Below are 10176 nucleotides of genomic sequence, written 5' to 3'. Positions count from 1 at the left end.
TCTCAAGTACCTTCTTCACTTCCTCAACCTTAGTTACCAATGCAACTGTGTAAGTGCTATATCACTAGATATCTTCTCATTCGCTTTATTTTGGAATTTTCTTTCTTGACCATTCTAATAGTTTTGTAATGCCCCGCCCAGAGATCCTTGGAAACAAAGATTCAAATCAAGCCAAGATTTTTTTTTTTTTTTACAAGTATGAATGCATATGACAACATCATACAGGGATCACAAAGATCGCAACGGAAAACTTCAACACAATCCCGGCAACCAACGAATCTCCAAATGCCACTACCAAACTGACACACCCAAACAAAAGCCAACAACCACCATAACAAGATGAGGGCACAAGAAATGACCACCCATCAACAAAACACCAAGCTGGGGTAAAATGCAAAATCTCAAAATTTGGCTAAGCCTGAAATCCTGAAGCCCTGAAAATTGGCTAAGTCTGGATTTTTGAAGCCCTAAAATTTCTTAGAATCCATAACTTATCTCTGAGAGGTCTGAAACCTATCTCAAATGATTTGTCGCATATATTAAAATATATCTTAAGTATTAAATATATTTTAAACCCCAATAGACTAAAAACATAAACACGAAAACTCAATTTCAAGAGAAACTGATAGAATTCAAAATGCAACAGCATAGGGTCGAAGAACGCCCAAAAGGGTATCCAAAACCACTCTCAAAGAGTTTGAATCACAAAGAAAAGTGACGTGCAAGTTTTTCACAAAAACTGTATGACACTTTTTACTAAGGGAGGGTGACACTTCTCCGTAAGGTGTGCGACACTCTTCCAGTGTCGTACAACATTTCTCAAGAAGGCATGCGACACATTACAGCATCGTACGAAATTTTTCAAGAAGGCGTGTGACACTCTTCCAGTGTCGTACGACATTTCTCAAGAAGGCGTGCGATACTTTACAATGTCGTACGACATAGTTTGCATGGGCGTGCAATACTTTTTAAAATGTTGCACCATGCTGAACAAATGTCGCCCATAGAAAACAAACACTCCCAGAAGCAAAAAAAAGACCAAAATAGAGAAAAGAACCTCCACACCAGGGAGTACCAAATCCACATGAATTGAGAAATGAACCCTCAAGTGCAAGAACAACACAGAAAGAAGAACATCTATCCATCTAAACTACAGCAGCAAAGAACACACTGAAATAAACATCACAGAGAGCTAAACAACCAAACTAAGTACGTGGTTCCTCCGAACCGTCAATAGCATCATAAGACCATCGTGGGTCCTAGCCATCCCCCGCACGTAACATCCCAAGCCACTGACCAGATCGTCGGTACTGTCGTAATAGGGACGTCACTGCTAAAAACATGCAACAATAAAAGCATAAAGAAATCTACCATGCTAGTGATAACGCATAAGATAATCCTACAGTAGATAACATCACCTATCACATGCTAAACAGCAGTAAGCAACATATATACTACTAAAGAAAATCACATCATCTAATCATATGCTAAACATCATGATAAGGGAATGCGTCAAATAAAATAACATCATCTAAACATGATATATAAGCATCCCAATGAAAGCATAAACACTAGAAAGCATACTTCAAAACCTGAAGTACCAAGTGAAAACATCCAACAACGGTTGCACAGGACAAAAGACCATCTCTGTACACCGGTCCCTAGTAGTGGTGAAGGTAGCTACGCCTCCCAACCACGTGGCACCCGTAGGTCCACACCTGCTATGTTGATGGAGAATAAAGATCCAACCAAAAATACACAAAAACAACATCCATGGCTAACACTCATGCCAAACAATATGATGGTTGAACCAAGAACCTAAAACAATGCAAGGAGTAAAGGTCCTAGTCAGACACTCAAAAGGCTACTAAGTAGGGACTAACATCATGGAAAGTCGCTTGGCATCAAAAAGCCCAAGCTAGGACTTTTGCAGATTCAACATCCCTCAACAGAAAGGCTCTAGCACCGCAAACCTTTTTATTATCTTAAGTTTTATTATCATTCACACATTTATTTAATTATCACTTATATAAAGCTTCCTCTGCTAACCCATGATGCCATGATCATCGGGCTACGAGATAGAAGCCCCCTCCATATGCTACCCTACCCTATCCATGCTCATCCTACAACAAGTGCCCATGGGCATGCATACTCCCATCCCAAACCCAATGATCAAAACTTCCAAAAAAGACATGGAAGGTCAAGACCCGCAAGTCCTTCGACAAACGTACGTGCACGTACTCGTGTGTGGCACACCACCATCACGAAGATCATAACACAAGGACAGGATGAGAACACAATGCAAAGAAAAACCCAACCAAAAGCAACATAGGAAGGATGGATTCTACACGAATCCTGAAGCCAAAAAACCATACATCATAAAATCACTCAACCGGCCTCAATCCGAGAGTATGGATTCTACACGAATCTCAATGATGCAACAAGACCAAAAGTCATAAACTTACTCAATCGGCCTCAATCAGAGAGTATGGATTCGACATGAATCCTAGCATTCACAAAATAAAAGCAAAGGTCCAACAGAAACCATAACAGGTATAAAATCACTCAACCGAACACGTCGGGAGTACGGATGCAACACGCATCCCAATGCAACATAAAAGTCCAAAAGTATTCTAACTGATATCCAAATGGATCATCAAGGTCCACGATCCACATTGTGCCAAGAAAACCCAAAAAAATAGGGTGACACGCAAAACGAGGCAAAAACTCCAAAATTTGAAAAATTTCAAAATTAAAACCCATTTGGCCTTTGGGTTCAAAAATCCCAAAATTCCAAAAATAAATGAAATTGGACACCATATGCAAAATGGCTAGCATAACGGTGCAAAAACTCAAACCCTATTCCCAAAAAATAGGAAAATGTTCGTACCTACCCAACCGGGTAGAACTAACATACAAAAACGGAGGGGAACACTAGTTCTCAGCCTCCAAACAAATAGCTACCAAAAACAGAAGCAGAAACAGAGTAGAAACAATAAAATGAGAAAGCCCTACCTCACAGCCAAAAGGGCAAAACGAAAAACTGAACCAGAAAATAAAATGCCCACAAAAGTGGCTGAAAATCGCGGCAATCCAAGGTTTCCCCGAGCTGGATCCAACGAGCTCAACCTCGCGATGATCCCATGCCCGTAGCTCCCACAACGAACAAAACAGTAAATCCTCATGAAGAGGATTTTGGGTTTTACTCTCCAACTTTCCAATTTGAAAGTGAGAAGTGAGGAATTAAATTCCTCTTTGGATACTTATTCACTTTTTGAGTGAATAATCGATTAGGGCATTTAATCAGCCAATCTAGTTAAATCCCGAATCGACCCAAATGAAAACAGGGTATTCCTATAAATAAGAATTCATCTATAGCAAAGCTGCCAAAAATTAAAATAAATCAATTTAAAAGCCCAAAAACCCAAAAACACATAAATCTCCTAAACAACTTTCGCGACAAAGAAAAACTCTAAATGCATAGACACGCTTATTGGTCTAATCACATAATGCAAATGAGTTCAGATTTAATAATCAACAAAAGGTTTAAATTAAATATTTAATTAAGGATACGTCGACCATACAAGGGCGACATTGGTAAAATATGAACGGCTGAATCACTAACTCCATGTGCCACTACCAGGGATATGCATCCTACACACTAAACAACACGATCAAGTGCAATTGCATATAATAACATAGCCGAAGCAATAAATGCATTAAATCACCTAATTTAACCATTTATTTAATTATATTAAAATAATCTATTTACATCACTCACGTTCGCATAGCAACACAAGAATGAAGTAAATAACCATAGTATTAAATCCATCACATAACAAAATCAGAGGTATGTCCAAATACCAAATAACTAGATATCATCATAAAACACACTGTCATCTCAAAATGGCATTGTCATGCAATAAGATCAACTGAACAGCATAATAGTCTAAAATCTATGATACTGAAATCAAGGTATAACATCTAACCCTCGGGTCATCTCAAATGTAAAACATCACATGAGTAACAAATATCTCTCTAATAAAAAATATAACAAGGTAAATGCCCATAACACATAACCAAATAATCTCACATGAACAATCCATTCTAATTACTTAAGCATTTAATAATGATTTATTACTCTACATTAAAAAAGCACTAAAAACACATAAGCAAACATAGTCATAAACATGACTAACCACTGCTACAGGAACCTAGTCTAGTGTAGCATGGTAAAAAGTACACAGTGCAATCTCTGCACACATCTCAAGGTAATCACAGAACAACTTCATGATACCACATCGATCCTGGTAACCACTGGCACAAACCTCAGTGAACCAAAAATCACATCATAATTTTAAAGATCAATCAAAAGCATAATCAAAGCAACTAATACAGAAACATAAATCCAAACACCTTGACGGTGTAGACCACTCAGAGTCACAATCAAGATCCATCACAACAAAAGATTAGCAAGGGTGCATCCATCAGGACGACTTATAAAAGTCAAATGGGAGAGGCACTACAAGTTTGGCATTTGTATCAAGGTCTTCATTACTAACCTTCTCTACTATTTCTATCAATTGTTCCATGAGTGGCTTGGTCTCTTTAGGAGTTGGTAGACTAAATGCATCTAGAAAGATGTCCTTAATATCTTGAAGTGCTTGCTTTCTACCTATGTTCTCTCCTAAGAATTTCTTGATGCTTTTTCCTTTCTAAGGCTTGTTGTAATATGCCTATTTTTTCTAGTGTCATAGTATCATAATCATATTTTGGTATAATAATTTCTTCATCTAGAGTGATATATCCATAATGAATTACCTTTTCAACCTTTGATGAACTTGGGCTTGGCACTAAGATCTACAACAGAGTAGCATCTTTGCTTAGCTTCTGAAGAGTTTGTGTGGAAGGAGTACCAGATGCTGGTAAAGCTATCAATGCTTAGATGGCAACTTTCTCCTTCACCTTTAGTATTAGTTCATTCTCTTCAAGCTTTCCCTAGTCCACCACTATGACTTGACTTTCACCTTGTCCTTGTGTTGTAGGTGCAGATAAGTCTATCTGACCTATTTCCTTCTATCCTACAATAATGTCTTTCTCTTCTTCTATCTTCTTCTCAATAGTATCAACCTTGATAATCGTATCAACCTTGGTAGATGTAACTTCTGGAATTTGGACCAAAGTTTGTACATTAGTAACTAAAGGGATGATAGAAGGTGGTTCTTGTGGATTCGCCTTTTCCCTTGTAACACTAGTTATTGACTTTTGTAGTTCATCTATACTAACCAAAATAGGATTGCACTAAGTTTGGCCTACAATGTAGATTGATCTAATAGATTCTTCAAATCTTCTATAGTAAGAGGATTGATATTCTAAGTTGATAGATTAGAAACATCCTTGATAGTTATAGTTTTAGTAGTCTTGGTTGTTTCATGGGGAGGACTGACACTCAGTAATTGTGTGTCATACATACTTTGTTCTTCTTTCTACTTAGGCTCAGTTGTTGCCTTGTCAACTTCTTTCATTTCTATTTCTCGTCCAACTATGTTATCTTTTTCATCATCTTTAAAATCTAAAGGTTCAGCTTCTCCTTTCTTTATTGTGGTCAACCCATAAATGAGTTTTCATATATGTGTTGACTTATTGAAAACATCCTCAATAGTATTTTGTAAAATGCTAAAGGCTCTATATTTAGGTGTGAACCTAACTGCATATTTCTTTACAGCCTTAGCGATTTGTCCCTAGTTAACTTAGGCATTACTTGGGCTAGTGTGGTCTCCCTAATTTGTCTTTCTAGATTTAGACAATAATGCCATTTTTTCTCAACTATGTCATATAGACTATTAGGTACATAGTTGGAAAATTCTAGTGGTTTTGTCTTAAACTTTGACATCATGGAATATAGGGCCTCTTCCACTTGTTTTTTCTCCACTTTACCCAATTTTTCAAAATTAACATGACTAAAACCTAATAGATCTGCATTGTTCTTAACATTTTCACATAAATTCTCAAGATCTGAGAGAGGATTATGACTCACCACCTTAAATTGGTTATTGTCATCTAACTCTATCTTCTCTTTGTTAGAATATAGTTGTGCCACATACTTTCTTCTAGGTCTCTTTTTCTCTTGAGCTCCTTGTTGTGTTTTCTTTTCTTTTCTTTAGCATTTTGTATTGTAGCATGTGCGCTAGCTCTTTTTGTAGGTGTGGTGGGCTTAGGCTGACTTGGTTTGGCAATTTTCTTTGTCCTTTCCATAGGATATGCCTTTTCCTTCCTCTTCTTTTGCTCAGCACAAGTAGGTGCTTCCTTGGCTTCTTCTTCCTCAACACCTTCAATATCCTCCTCTTTATCTTCTCCCATGCCCTGTGTCAATGCTAGAGGTTCTTGTGCTTGAGCTTCTTCTTCCTCTTCATCCTCTTCTTCTTCTTCCTCTTCCTTCTCTCCAAATTTTACCTTCAACTTCTTTACTACCTTGTCCTTGTTAATAATTGATGAAGTTTTTAGTTCAATGGTAATCTTGGACTTTACCATTTCATAGTTTCCAAAAACTTTTGCAATTTTATCTACCTCTTCTACTAGTAGAGTTGTCATAGCTACTGAGCCTTCATCTACATTTATCTCATAGCCTAAGGCTCTCAACCATCTTACCTTAGGTGTGGCAGCTTTTTAAAATGTTTAATAAACATCCACAAGAAAACATACATCATTATAATGTTTCTCAACTAAAGATACTGGTATTCTAAGTCTCTCCTTCATAGACTTCTTGAAATCTTCAAAGTAACTAGTCATTAAGGATTCAAAATTTTCTCCTAGCTGCTTAATGTACTCACCAATCTGTACTGCAACTGATGTGTGGGTCTTCCATCCCATAGTACCAAATGAGGGGAATGTTTTTTTTAAATAAAAGAATATACAAATCAATATAGAGCCAAATTTTCATTGTGCACTCTTGATTTTCCTGATTGCTCCAAGGTTCTTCATCAGTTGTTGCAATTGTACTTCTGCTAGATCATATGTATGATCTTTCTTAACAATCTTGTAACCAACATCCAAAGCTATACAGGGTACACTATTTAATCTACTAGATTGATAGAACTTGTGTGATATTACCCTTACAGCAAAGTTAATAAGAGGATCTATGATTTTATCTATAGTCATACCTCTTTTGTTCTAGACAGATCCAATATTGTTTTTAATTATTTCCTTGGAATCACTTCTTAGTGTCTTAGGCCGATCTAGGGTTGGGTAGCTAGTAACCCTATGGATTATTCTCTTGGTAATTTTAATAGGTCCACTCTCCAACCATAAGGAGCCATCATACATTTAGATAAGCACTATTTGTATCCACTCTATCTTAAATTCATTTGGAAAATCTAGGGCTCATGTTAAACCCTTTTTCTCAATAATTTTGTACTCTTCTTTCAAAACACCATTTTCACATAACTTTTTGTATGCACCTCTGACTTCCATGTCACCAATGCTTCCTATCTTATAGATGTAGAATTTTCTAATATCGTGTACCATTATTACATTTGGCAAGATCATTAACAATGCACCAGAAGGGTCTTGTTTATATGCAATGTCAGGAATGGCTTTAAACATGAGTTGCTTAAATTTACTACTCACTAATTGAATGTTTAAAACCTCCTTCCCTTTAACATTTTTTCAACTTGATATCATCATGCAAAACTAGAGTTTTTGAAAGTTAAAACTACGTAGCTCAACACTTGATAAATACCTTGTGAATTTTGATGGATTGGTGTGAGATCACTGCTACAATCTCTTGCAACTACTTTGAACTAATTTTTGGATCACCTTCTTCTCTGCTCTCTCTTTCTCAAATTTGAAATGATGAAAAATGAGCTAGAATTGATCATATACCCTTTGAAAACCTTGTATTTAATGTTGAGTGCTTACATAGTCATAAGCTTGGCATTAACCAATTTTAGGTTCACTTGGTATCCATTGATATTTCCATCACTCGGCAACCACTACAAGCTTGACATCAACTACCTAGTCTGATAGCTCAACGTCTTCTAGCATCTCACTCAGTACATATAGGAAACTTTTCATGCTCGGCAAAAACATGAAAAACTTAAAGATTTGTCTTGAATTTTTAACATCTTGCATCATTATTCATGCTAATGTAGCCTTTTCAGTGCTTATCTCCTTTTGGAACTGATGTATGATATAGCTTTTAAATATCAGTCTCACATACCTCTTGATTTCCTAGTTTGATGAGGTGTGATCACCTGACCCATTGGGTGAAGTGATCCCTTCTCCATTTGATGTACTACAAACATCCTTTCTCTTCCATGTCTTGTTCATCTCATTTTTTATGTTTTCAACATCTACCTTGTCTTTACCTTTATTAAATTCACAATTTGGTGCCTTTGACCTAGTTGGACAATATTTATTGATGTGACCAGTCTTCAAACAACTAAAACATGCAATTTGACTCAACCACCTTTAGTTCCCTCTGAAGTGTGGCTTAATACAATTCTCAAGAACATGTCCATATTTTTGACAATAATGATAGCTACATCTTGTATTATAATTCCAATTATAAGAGTTGTCATTGTTCCTTACCTTTGTTTTCCTATTTGATGACCACATGGATTTGGATCTACATTCAAAAGCTCTATGTCCATACTTCTGACAATTGTAGCAATATTCTTCAAATCTTTGTGCATGCATGCTCCTAGTTTTACATTCATGTGCCTAATGACCTTGCTTGTTGCGCTTATGAAAATGAATCATGTTCTTAGGCTTGACATTCTATTTTGTAGTTTTTCTCCTACACACATTAGCAGTATGTCCTTTCTTACCACAATTGTGACAAGTAGGTTTGGAGTTCTTACCTTTGTTGTTTCTTTCTTCTGTGCTTTTGGATGATTCTTCTTCTCCAATTCTTGTGTATCCCATTCTAGATATGTCATTGTTGGATCTAGGGGATCTCAATAATTGCTCAAAGTATTTGATGGCTTCATTTGGATTGTTGAAACTTTCAGCAAATTCCTTTTCTCTATTTAGGTCACGCTACAATTGTTCATTCTACAACTTCAATGTAGTTATCTCAATATCCTTGACATTTAATTCTTAGTTGGCATTCATCATTTGACTTAGATTATCCAATTGCATGTTGGAAATCTTGGTTAGCTCTATTGACTTCTCTTCCAGTGTGTTGCCCATAATTCTTTTTCTTTCTTCAATCACAACTTTGTCTTCCATAGCTTTCTTCTTTTTTTTAGTTACCTCATATAGCAGTATAGCTTGTGATTCTTGCTCTAACTTGATATTTTTTATTTCCTTAGCTTAAACTCTATTTGTTTCCATTAGATCTACAACTATTGCATCAAATTCATTAGAGTCTCCATTTTCAAATAGCTTAGTAGTGTCTATGTCTTTGTATTGTGTGTCATTCTCTGCAATAGCAATTTCTTTTCTTCTCTTCAAGGAATTCTTTAGGTCTTCACTTGTTTCATTCAGCTAATGTAGTATGAGATGTATTTCAATCTCGTGGTTCTCAGTAGTCTTTCCCAAGTTGTACACTTCCATTTCAAGATATTCTCTTTTAGAGAACAAGGCTCTGATACCAATTTTTGGAATTACAATAGGAAAGGTAAACTTTTGAGAGGGGGGGTGAATTAGTAGTTTAAACATGAACTTATAAAACTTTCACCACACATCCATCTCATGCATTCAATGAGTAAATTTAAATAAAATTTAAAGCATATACATCTAAATCATGTAAACATGTAAGCATTCACACACATAACACCAAATATGATTACCTAGAAACCCTCCAAGTGAGAAGGTAAAACTAGGGTGGGGATGACACCCACAAATCTTCACTATTGTAGTAATAAAGTGTATCCAGTGAAGGTTACAATGTTTTGACCATGAAACATGATTTACCCTATGAAAGGTCTACCCTGTTAAAGGCTTATAAATACTGCTAGTTCTCACTTTTTTAGAGGATTTCAACACCCTATTAGAAGTGTACCTTGTTAGAGGACTTCAACTTACAACTAAGTAAGCACCCTATTAAAGGATTTCATACAGTCTTAGGACTACTCTATTATGAGATTTGACTAAAATTGCCTGTTAAAATATCTTATCATAGATCCTATGGTTGGCACTTGCTTGCCTAATAATAGATCATCTCTAAACAAT

This window comes from Cupressus sempervirens, chromosome 1 (genome assembly GCF_028749045.1).
Source record: "Cupressus sempervirens isolate cs-2001-9-10 chromosome 1, ASM2874904v1, whole genome shotgun sequence".
NCBI lineage: Eukaryota > Viridiplantae > Streptophyta > Pinopsida > Cupressales > Cupressaceae > Cupressus > Cupressus sempervirens.
The sequence above is the reverse complement of the archived record's forward strand: the minus strand, read 5'-3'. Positions refer to the sequence as shown.